We start from the raw sequence: 12,869 nt of genomic DNA on the forward strand, positions 1-12,869 counted from the left end.
AGATGTTTTTTCTTTCACTTTCTCAATGATACAAAGGAAAAGGAAAATTGAACTAATCTGAAGTCAGTGCAGTAAGGTCTCTTCTTGTGTTTCATTTTCCTAATCTCCCTTATACTCTGTCAAACAGTGCCAAAGAGACAGAGATGTACATACAGTACTTTCACACAGTAACAAAAATAAGATCTTTATGAGCTATTGCTTAGGATTATGTTTTGTAAAGGGGAAAAGTAGGTGCAATGAAAGAACCATTTTCATCCCTGCATGCGATAACACAAGCCCTCTAGCCCTCTCTTCTCTCTTCTCTCTTCTGTGTTGTGTTTTTATCCTCCGCCCTTAGCTCCTTCTGGACCAATTTCACATGGCGGTAATTACAAAAACAGAATGCTTTTGGAGCCTCTAAGCTTCTGGACAGGGGCAGATAAGAGAAGAGTTCTGGACTCCATAATGGTCAGGATTAACCTCCCCTTACACCCAGACTTTCCCTAAAAGCAGGACAGTTGACAGGAACGGAGTGGCTTCCATTAAACAGTACATCACAAAAAACAATTCACTGACAGCATAGTAAATCACATTAATAGTCTTTCCTGAAAACTAATTGACGCCAAGTCATGAACGCTTATGTTGGTAATGCGGTAAATAAAATGAACTTTATGAACAGTAAAATACACGATAAAAAAGAAGCCAACACAGTCAATGGAGATGATTTTTGAATCTCAACACACAAAGTTTTAGCTTGAGATTTTGGGCAAAATAACTATCAAAATACCTGGAAAAAAAAATATCATTCAAATATCTTACAAACATTAATAAATGTCAGACAAATATCAGTAACATAACTGACAAATATTAGTAAAAGATCTGAAAAAATCATCAGGATAATATCCTACATCATTTTTTTTCAAATATCCAAAAATATATCACTGAAATATCAAAATGTCAGTAAAATATCTATACAAATATTACTGAATATCCAAAAGAAATCAGTCAGTAAAATGTCAAACTCTCATTAATAAGATATCTGAGAAAATGTCAGTAACATAACTAACAAATATTAATAAAGTATCCAAAAATCATCTGAAAAATATCTAAAATATCTAAAAAAAAATTAATAAAAACTGTAAACCTAAGCAATACCCATAAAATATCTTAAAAAAGTCAATAAAATATCCAACAAATATTGATAAAAAAGCTGAAAAAATATCAGTAACTTAACAGAGTATGTGGTGATAGGAATTATTCCTTCTTGCAAAACACTACAGTCTTTTGCCATATACTGTAAATATTTGTGCAAAATACCAAAACGTCTACTCAGTGTGTCCTGTACAACTGCAGTGGAGGAGATAAAATAATAAATAAATAAAAGATCTGACTCAGTGGAAAACATTGGGGAAGTACAGATGAGAGTTTAATCAGTAAAATCAATATTCATACCTGCACACAGGTTATTGCTGATAACAATACTGATGAGACGCTAACCATTCATCCCATTCCTCCAGCCTTTGCTTCCCTGTGAGTCTCACTGTGGAATTGAATGGTCTGTATTTCCAGTAAACTGAAGCAGGCCTTTGTCTGTGACCTTGATCATTGACCCAGACTCTGTTCCTAGAGACAAAAGACATGATTTACAGAAAACCACAATGGGTGCGCGTGTGCGTGCGTGCACACACACACACACACACACACACACACACTACTGCCCTCCCTGTCTGCTTAGCCATGTGGTCAATATTCACTGGTGCATGTCATTGTGTCTGGGGAAGGTGGACAAAGGTTAATGACGGGGTATAGGGCGAAACCTTCCTCCCCTGCGTGCAGTTTGTGCCAGTTTTCAACTGGGGAAGAAAAGAAGACAACCCTCACAGAGGGCTAAACAGGGGTAACAATTGATGTACAAAGAAAGTGTTTGGGTGTGGGTTCCGCCAAAATGTCCGTGATAAACTGTAGCCTGGACTATACCGTATAATTTCTCATTGGGCAAACGGTATCTGGGTTGTTAAACTTAATTGTCCTCTCTCTTATCTGCATTAAACTGGGAACACATAACGCAATTTTATAAATTTGGCCGCAGTGATTTTTTTCTATATAGTGTTAAAGGGTAATTCTGGTTTATTAAAACGTGGGTTTTATTTTGTTTTGTTTTTTTGTCCCAGTCATTCCTCTCTGTGGTAATAACAATGTAAAAGATACACGCTTTTGTTTAAGGTAGCAAGTTACATTAAAAGCTACGCAGAAAAAGTAGCTTACTGCAATGAAGCTATTTCAGATTTTCAATGTAATGTGCAGTGTAATGCAAGTCTTTCGGAAAAAAAAAAATTACCTGTTGCTTCAGGTGTTACATGATGGCTACGCTAACCCGATGCTACTGGGAAAATACAGTAAACTAGCAGCATCCCTACATGCAGTGACGCTAGCAGTAAGACTATCATGCAGGTGTGTTGCAATGTCGCCATGTTCTGTTGTCTTAGCAATTACCTTGGTGACTACATAAATAGAAACTATGGCCCAAGCTACAAAAACAAGAGCAAAAAACGTTTATTCCTGCAGTCTTTAAAAAAAAAGTCTTTCCAATGAAAACCTACTTGCCATGTACAATTACTGCAATTATGTTATAAAACACACTGGTATGGAAACAAGTAAAAATTAGATTGTTGACGCACAATACACTTGGAAAGTTTAGCCAACTTTTGTCAGCTGACATAGTTGTTCGTCATTCACACACTTTCCGCGGTTGCTAAGCTTCAGAGGAAGTTTTGAGTTGCGAATCATGTTCCTTGCAGTGTAAGTACTGGATACGTAACAGATAGGTACAAAAAAAAAAAAACCCACCTACGTATTCTGTGATATCTCTGTTCAACATTAACGACTCCAGGGCCACAGTGAAAGCAGACTCCGGTTGGAATCCCTGATGCCTTTAATCCTCTTTAACTGCACCCTGTTTCTCTGACTAAAGAGAAACTAGCAGCAGAAAATCATTTTTCTACTCCACATCCTATCAACAAAGGCTTACATTTGGCTCACGGCTTCGCGCAATTTACTCATGGAGCGCTTGAATTAGAAAGATAGAGAGACGGAGAGTAAGAGAGCAAATAACACATCAACCAACAGCTGGCCACAAAAAACAGGGTGGCACGGCCAATCGCTGTCTTAGTATTTTTTTTTTTTTTAATCCAAACAAAGGAAGATCCTCGACTTATAAGAATTCTTTGCTCTGCCTCAATTGAACTCATTTTCTAATTAGCTGGTGTTGACCTCAACATCCCGGCACCGGGTGTCCCATGGTGAAAATAACGATAGTGACTGCTGCCTTGACGCTGTCGTGACCAACTGTGAGACAGAGAGGAAATTCATCTGACACTTCCAGACTTCCTGACCTTTTTTTAAACAACTTGTCGCCCATAAATCCACCTCCTTTTTATACGTTTAATCCTTCATCGCAGACAATCAAACCGTTGAAGACTTTGCGCGTTCGTTCGTGTGTCGCCCGGTGACGCTGAACTGTGATGTGGCAGAAATTGGGCCAGATTTGTCGTGTTGGCAGGTTGGCCCTGAAAAAAAAAAATTCAGTTTTTCTTCCCAGCTTACTGGTTTCGGTGTTTAGAAAAGACATATTGTTCCTACTGCTGTGTGATGGCCACACGTGATTAATAAACTCAAAGGACAGGATCCTGCACGAACCCATTTGTGGGCAACAAAGGGAACATCCGGCAGTCATCAGTGTTTCTGCAAAGCCCGGAGTACCTTCAGCGACAAGCGGCATTATTAGTGAGACTTAAAAGTTGTAAATTGTGAATTTCAGTTATTGGACGTGAAATTTAATGGAAAAAGGCACAAGGCAAAATCCAACATTCATGAAAGCGATTGTAATTTTGGAAAAGAATGCTTGTGTGCGCGGTTCTTGCGCTCTCTGCAGTGTTTGTGGACCAGTCTTTGTGCTGAAATGTGGACGAAAGGCCAATGTTCAGATGTTGTCCTTTGTACAGAGGAAGCTTGCTTAATTTACGAAATCTCAAATGGGCACGTCCCTTCATACCTGTCTGAGCCCCTTAAACCTTGTTCTCCATCCCCTGCCCTTCACTCTCAGAGTGCAGGGCTCCTGTCCGTCCTCAGAATGAAGAGGAAAGCAGCAGGCTGCAGGGCCTTTTCCTGTCGCCCCCCCCTGCCTGCCTCTGGAACAACCTCCCTGCTGACGTCAGACTGTCTGACTTCGTTGAGGCATTTAAATCCAAATTTAAAACCCATCTTTATGCCTTGACCCTCAGTTAGTGGACCTGTTGCCATTTTCCCGCCGGCGGCTCGGTCTCAGTCTCAGTGAATCCATCAAACGTCGTACGTACAGTATAGTCCATGTGGTCCTGCTGACGCGCTTCCTCTAAACTTTCTGAAAACTACTGCATCACTCTAATCCTCTGTTTGTTTTTATTCCCTCAAGCACAAGAGTGTCCAGGCTGTGTGCCTCTTGCTGTCTTCCTCTCTCTACCCCCCAATTTTTCTCCCGTCCTCTTTTTTTCTCTCAGGTTTTCTGTGCTGGATCGTTCGCCATTCTGGGACCTCTGTCCCTCTCCTAGCCGGCCGCCGCCTCATTCCGGATGTTGAGAAAAATCTCTGATTTTGGGCTATGAAAATAAAATGTTTACCTGACCTGACTAACCTTGGTAGTATTTTCCGCTAAGGAGCGACGTACGTCGCGTGAGATTTGTCCGGACAGCGTCAGCGTGTGAGACAGAGCCTGAAGGCGCGAGGACTGGCGGCCCTGGATTCGAAACAATATTTGATCACGCAGCCGATCTGTGAGCAGCCGGCTGGAACCTGCAAGATGATCCAGTCGTATCACCGCAATTCCAGCAAGTTAAGGACAGAATTAGTACATCAGCAGTTTCACGGAAGCATGAATTAGAGGGCATCGTTGTTTCAGTACAGTCCTCAGCACCCAAACATACAGGCTCACATGTATGCTAAAAATCCAGGTTCCCGCATGTAATCTTCCCAGGAAACGGGAGCAGATTTCCCAGGAAAACTCCCAAGGGATCGCAATTATTGGCATTCAACCCTAATGTCTATCAGCCAAACAATTCATTTGCGGATGGTGTGCTACCAGTTTTTTATGTACCCCCAACTTCATGCAAGTTAGATATATTCAATATAGTCATAAAGTGGGTCACGCATATGATAGGTGGAGCCCGGCAAGCTGGTTCTGGCGTCTTCAAACTGACAATTGCCTTGGGCCTGTTACACACAGGCTTTCAAGGCTTTACAAAAACTGAAATACTGTAGTATCAAGTAGGATATTGGCCGTAGAGCTCTGAAGCTGTCAGTGAAGACCACAAAAGTGCGACTCCAGTAGACTAGGGAAGATTAAAACTGGGCTGTTGAGGAGGGGAAAAAACTGGACGACTAAAAGAATCGGCTGGATTTCTTCTGGTGTGGATAGTATGTGAATATCATATTAACGGGGCACAAATGACAGCCACAGGACTCTCGCTATTCTTGTAGAGAATAGGGGAACTATTTTCTCACACCAACATCTCAATTTGTCTGCACACACGAATATACACAGAGAGACACTGAGGCGGTATGCAGGGGAAAAAAATCACTGTCTCCTCCACTTTTCTTCAGAATTTCAATATTTCCACATCGATTGGTTGTTGTTTCTCTGTAAACTTTTAAAAGCCCAGAGAATGATCTTGGGTTTGATCACAATCGCCCATTTTCCGATTTTAACTTTTACCTCTGGCAAGGTCAATATGATATCTCTGAAACACTTGGCTGTAGTTCAGTTAGATTTAGCAGACCTATACGCCTTCGGATAAGAAACTACTAATTTAAGATTGGTGTCAATCTGGGAAAAATATATATGACTATGAGTGACCAACACAGATGAAGACATTGTTCCAAAGGGGGCATAGCGGGTGAAGAAATCAATTTAACTCGAATGTAAGCGATGGAAATGTTGGCTTCAAGTGTAACAGCATGTTAGGATACTGTTCAGCACTGGCCAGTGTTTCTGCTCTAGTGCTTTTTAGTTTGATTTGTCTCCTCCGTAGCCTCCTCCGCTGGATTTTTTTTCTGCTTTAGCTCGGCAGGGCTGCTGGGATCAAACTGTATAAATGATTCAGAATTTCCTATAGCTCTCAACTCAAACCATGCCTGTTATTCCCACAACACCCCTTGTACAAAAAAACAACAAAAAAAAACAAAAAAACAAAATAGCCACATAAACACACACTAACACACTCCCAGGCGTGAACACACAGCACCACCCCAAAATAACTGCAATCAGAGGTGCTTGCAGGCCTTTGTGGAAAATGAAACACTGTGGTAAAATGGAAGTGGCTGTAAAGTAAAAATGTGCGGTAAACTTTATAATCTCCACCCCCCCCACCCCACCTAGTGGGTATCACTCTCATCGAATGCCCCATGTGGACAAATCCATGGCCTCACAAGGCTGCAGTGCCGAATTACTGGCGCTAAGCTCTGACTGGACGATCACTGGTTGGGTTGGGGTTTAGCCGAACGTCACTTCCATTCTTTTGTCATTACATACTGGGGAGGCAGGTATCTCAAAAACCTCGGCGCATAAAATCAAAAACCATCCACATGGTCAGACCCTGCGAGGTTAGGTATGAAATGCATTCCTTTGAAATGTGGGTCAACAGTCCCTTTAAGTACGGCGTTAACTGCGGAGCACCAAAATGATCCACACTTACTGTATGTTTTTTTTTTTTTTTTACCCAAACTCAAAGCCCTATAATCAATAAAACCTTTCCTCTTCTGCCACCAACTGTTTTTCTAATGAACACATCTCCCTGATCCATTACTCATAAAGACACAAGCCGCGCTGTTCACATTCCCCCTTGAGAAATAAACCCATAGATTTAAGCCCTTTCTGTCACATACCCAGACAATGTTGACAGTGAATGTAATGGCCAGTTGGGGAGATTATTAGGCCTTGATGAAAGTCTACACTCTACTGAGTGTTTTGATGTCTGAGTGCACAATTTATACACTCAGTTATTTTCCTTTTTTTAACCAGGCAAAGATTGGAAATTTCATATTTTTTTTGCAAATTACCCGCTCTATCTGAGGAAAACACAAGTCTCCATAAAGTCGGAAGTTTATTAAGTATATTGTTCAGTGTCACCCATTCTGACTGCTGTTCACTGCACCTGAGAAATGGGGTTGTGATAGAATGGGGGGGGGGCACCTCTGTTGTAAAAGCAGCAAGAGGATTCACCCGCCGTGTCCTTGGGATACTTAAAACTGGTGTGTGTGTGTGTGTGTGTGTGTGTGTGTGTGTGTGTGTGTGTGTGTGTGTGTGTGTGTGTGTGTGTGTGTGTGTGTACGTCTGTGTGTCACTAAGAAAAAGACCAAGGAAGCATTAGGACCACATGTTGACGGATCGTTGTGCAGAGAGAAATTAAAAATCAATGCGTCCCCCTATCATCCGTGCCTTTCTTGTCTCTCCTCACAAGCAGCGGTGACCGTTGACCTCCACAGACTGTTCATCATGAGATGCCAGGGGAAGAAAAAAAGTCCCAAGAAACACCACATTGCCCTTGATTTCGTCTTTCGATAAATGATTGATGAAACCAGCCATTAACTGAGAAGTCATTAATCATCCAACATTATCTCTGTTGAAACCAAACCATAAAAAAATAATCAACAGTCTCATCCACTCAAGTTTGAACCACGGAGATTTAAACACCTGTTCTTTGTACCTTCAGGATGTTGGTTTCAAGGACAATTCATATAAAAGGCTTTGTAACTCTCATATGTAACACAGAGGAGGACTTGGGTTGTCCATTTCCCTGAGAGGAGCGATGGAAACGTCCTGACCATGCTCTATGACGACGCAGGGACTCGGGGGCAGAAGGAATTGAACAACAAACTCAAAGATCTGATACGTTATGGTTTTACAAAGTTGTCAGGAATAACATGTGGCTACTTAAAACATCCGGCAGACCCGAAACAACATGAGCATTAATTTGAAACCTTGTTTCTGGCCAGCTGACAACTGCAAGTGCAGTATACAGCATGTAAATACATTGATCAGCTGATCGGTGTATTTACATGCTCTATACAGTACCTTAATGTCTGTTTATATAGTTAGGGCTTTCAGAAATAGAGGATTTCTGGATCTCTCTGGTTCAGAGTACATCCGAAAAGGATGCTTCCATTCTGCGAATGCTGTCGCTCACACTGTGAAGGATATGAGCTTTGGAAAATATGAAAAGCCTCTCGAAATCTACGAATCAACCTCCCAAAACAGCTGTGGCACTGACCTTTTTTCCAACCTTCCCGCACTGCTCCTTGCTATTAAAAACAAATAAATAAATAAATAAATACATGATTGTCGCTCTCCTGGGAAGGAAAGATCTGTCGTCAAAAAAAGACAGGAGTTAGAAGCAGCGGTTCAGCGGGGAACAAACGGTGACAAGACGTGAATTTTACAACTGCGCAGGATGTCTGCCAGGTAAATTGTTTTCCTGATAATTGATCATTTATCGACCTATGCCCAATAAATCCAAAGAGATGCCTCCGTCTCAGCCCATCTTTTCTGACACCAACGAAATACTGATAACGAAATACCTCTGACGATCTCATCATATGGTTATGAAGCCCTCTACCTCAAGCAGTGAACAGGTTAGACTGAGGCACATTATTGTGTGTGTGTGCCCAAGTCATGTTTGAGTTTTCTATTGAGCCTCATTTTATGTCTAAGATAGATACAGCATTCAGCCACAACATTAAAACCGGTAACTGGCTATTGGTGTATAGGGGATGATGAGAGTGAACTGCTCTCTACGATATACTGAAGGCTTACTAGTATGAAAATAAATAAAATAAAAATAAAAAAGTACAGCCCACTATTTTTCATCTGAGCCTTCGGAAAGAAAAAGAAAGGAAAAGAGCGTCTCTCCATATTGACAGGAGTTAACGGATGGAGGAAGTGACACTAGCAAGTGCAGGAAGCTCTGGTACGATTTGAGTGATAGATGAAAAAGGTATGATTAATGGATCTTTGGTCCTAACTTCGGTTTGATCTGCTGTCACCACCCAGCAAAGCACAGTGATTTGGATCAGCGGTCACAGTCTGGAAATTTCGCAGCAGCATTATGCAAAAAGTCAGTGAAGCGCTCAACCGAGTCTTTGTCGGTGTCCATATACAACTCATAAGTCACTGTTTATCACTGACATGCAGGCACGCGTTCAGCATTTTGACCTCGTCTTTTTATCTACCTGCACACGATTACGTCTTAACGTGTAATTCAAGCGGACAAAAAGCGATTTTCCCTCGTCTGTCAATACAACATCTGTCGGCCTCAACCCGCTGTTTCGCCTGAGGTTCCACACTTGTATCGCGCGGTGGCAACTCAGCAATCTCCGCATGCTGAGGAAAACCACGAGATGTGGCCGGAAGCTTCGGGAAAAACTAGTTAGCAGACGATGAAATAACTTTTTCCTTCGTTTGCTTTTCGTTTGCCATTTTAAATATATCCCAAGTAGAGTTAGTGCACCTGACATCGGCGGTGGATTTGGGCTTGGGTTCCAATGCAGCGCCCACTGTATTAATTGCAGTGTGATACACACCTAGCAGAGGATATTATGTGCATGATCTTACACAAATCACTTTGGTGCAAGTGGAAGGAGGACATGAATAATGCACAGATTTTTTTTATACCCTTTGGTACCATAGATGAAAAAGGCTTTTTTTTTTTTTACTTATCAAAAAAAAAAAAAATCCAGTACTGTCCTTACTGTACCTCAGTTAATGTACCTTGTAAACCACAGTACATTTGTTTCACTAGAGAATGTATCAGTTCATTTGGCATTACGATAATGCTAAAGTAACAGAATATATGTATATATGATGTGTGATAATGCTAAGTAAATGCATCTTAGAGTGATACAATTGACTGATTCAAGTTTAAGTTGGATACTGTGTGAAAGCAATTAAAACACGTATACTTTTATTAGGGCATGTCCTCCTATCTAATCATCATCAATCCCTCACATTCTGAATTAAAAACCCTTTTTAATCTGGTGACTCTTGAGACGCTTGTGTTGTTAAGTAACGTACAGGTGTCATGTATTCATTTGTGTATTAAAATAGTTTCCCAGCAGCCCAGGTTGTGATGTAAATCAGACCGCACCGTGTGCGGCCCTAAAACTGAGCCGAGATTACCATCTAGTGGACATAATCCGACATGGTAAACGCTGTATGCAGCGTTTCTGCAGAGGTTGAACCTCACATTTATTTTTCATTAAATCATCAGTTCATCTTTATGCCCCAGCACAAATCACCATATCTCCCGTAAATATGATCCAGATAACCCGTTTTTGTGGTTGTTTTTTTTTTTGTTTAGCAATAATCAGAAAAGAGAGAATCTCAAAGGGGGCTCTTTTTAATTACTGAATTTAAAATTGTAGTGTCCTACACTGGTTGATAAAGAAAAAGAATCACATCGCTGTAACGCATACCTTCAGTGGCCACTTTATTAAGTACACCTGTACCGTCTAATGCAATCCCATACAACTGTTCTGCTGTAAAGTCTGCTCTATGGTGCCTATAAAGTTCAGTTTCTGTTGAGACTGTCACAGGGGTGCTCATTAAATTACATGGTTTTTACAGTGTCGGAGGTGGTGTTGTACTGGACTGCTTTATATTGAGAAGTGTCTCTAATATTCGCCCCCCCCTTCATGCTTATAAATGGGAAAGACAAAAACATTAAAAACACCTCGCAATATATCACCGTCCAATATAACACCACCTTTAATTATGACCTCGGAAATAAACGTATAATAGAATTTATTTGTTTATTGAAATTGTGTTGTAGAAAATCACCAGAGAGCACGGGAGCCAAATATAACAGAAGGCCAATCCGTTTGTACTGGACATGCGTACATGCTCTTCTGTGTCAGCCGGAGGTAGAAGTCTGTTTTGACTTCTCCAGCCATTTCGGTGTTGAACTCATGCAGCAAAAGAACACTGAGAAAAACGTCCCGCCGTCAGGTCATTAAGGGAAATTTGACGATACATTATTCATCAGGGGGGCAGACGGAAGTTCGCATAAAGTTCATAGGGCTTAGAGTGCATGTCGGCACCCTGTGAGGAGACTCCCTCCCTCAAGAGCCTAATCTCGTTAGACTTGGCTGGACATTGGTTAAACATAATTAAGGAAGAGCACCAACAAATCATAAGCCCAAACATAGATCTAATTATCCCTTAATGAGTGTGACCAGACTTTTTTTTTTTTTTGCTTTAAATATTAAATATTCTCTTTTTTTCCCCCTTTTTTTTTTTTACAAATCATAGAAAGATTTCATTAACTTTTGTCCAAAATAAGGTTCATTTTAACAAACACTTACAGTGGGTTGGTTTTCTCATCACTCTATAACCAAATCGCCGACGAGGTCGTCACCTGCATCTTTATAGTTGATTAGAATTGACTGTACTTTGCTATCCCAGTTTTTATCAAATTGCTTAATTTGAAATTTCATATGTTGAGAGCATTCGGAGTCTAGTTACGTGGAGTAATGGTGTAATGCAAGTCTGTGCAAACTGTATTTCAAAGGCCCGTCTAGGAACAAGAATTGCAAACTAGCTTAAGCTAGAAATGTTGTGGTGTGTTACATTGGTTCATCCTATGTTCTTGTCCCTGTCAGAATAAACATTAAATGTAACTGTCTACACAATTAAACAAAATCTACAATAATAATGGTAATAAACTAGTAGTCTCATTTTCTTTTTTTTTTTTTTTCTTTTTTTTTTTTTTTGGCAACTTCAAGACATGAATAAATGACCCATGATGCCTTTCATTAAATCCTCTTAGAGACTGTGCGACGACGCCCTTCTCTAAACTTGGCCACGATGGAGCTGCTCCTTAGATCCAAAGGTCGGCCTGGTGTCTATTTAAGACCACGGGCAGGAAGCCTAGTCCTGCTTCTTGCTGCATTTCAAAATGTTAAGAAGTAATTTTCTCTTTGAAGGCGACGGACAAAAAGAGGAGCAGTGTGTACAGGACTTGTCAGATTGCTTCCAGTGAATGTAATAAATAATTTGAGATACAAACTCGTGCATACTGTAGAGAACTGTAAAACCAATGACAAGTTTTACTTTAACACATATCACTATATTGAGCCCACCGAAGTCATTTTGGTTTGAATGTCTGGGATAAATCAAACAGGATATGCAAAGTGTTCTCCACTCCTTTTGACTAAATATCTTTTTACATACATTAGTAACAGAAAACGTTATGCAACATAACAGATAGTTTTTTAAGACATTAACATTCACTAGAGGAAAGCCACAGGTGAACCCTTAAATGAAGACCTGGGATTAAAGGGCCGACTTCTGTTTATCTACAGGCAGGTTCATTTTCCAAACTCATTGCCAGGTCTTAAGTGATTCCTGACCAGGACAGCAGTATTAAAGCTCCGGTTAATATGATTAACAAAACCGCTGTGCTAGGTAAAAGTCGGCCAGAATGGTTGCATGTGTGCTGTGTGAGCAACTGGAAGAAGCGGGTGTCATAGGATCACACATGCGGTTCTCATTTATATCCTTGTCCACACCGAGAGCAGGAGCAGCAGTTTTCATTTATTTAATCCTTTTTATTTCATCAGGCAGCGTCTTTGCGATCAGCATGTCTTTTTCAAGCACAAGAGAACATATACAGTATTAGCACTGACACAAATATGCACATTCACAGCAAAAACACAGCTGACATATACAGAACAGTGGTTACACGTGAAGAAAAAGAATTGCTTAAATAAAAATCTTTTAAAATCGACACACAAGAAATGAGAGATTTTAATTTCAGAAGTTTTTGTGACTTATTCCATTTGTGAGGAGCATAGTCTTAAAAACC

This window comes from Xiphias gladius, chromosome 1, assembly GCF_016859285.1.
Source record: "Xiphias gladius isolate SHS-SW01 ecotype Sanya breed wild chromosome 1, ASM1685928v1, whole genome shotgun sequence".
Lineage (NCBI taxonomy): Eukaryota > Metazoa > Chordata > Actinopteri > Istiophoriformes > Xiphiidae > Xiphias > Xiphias gladius.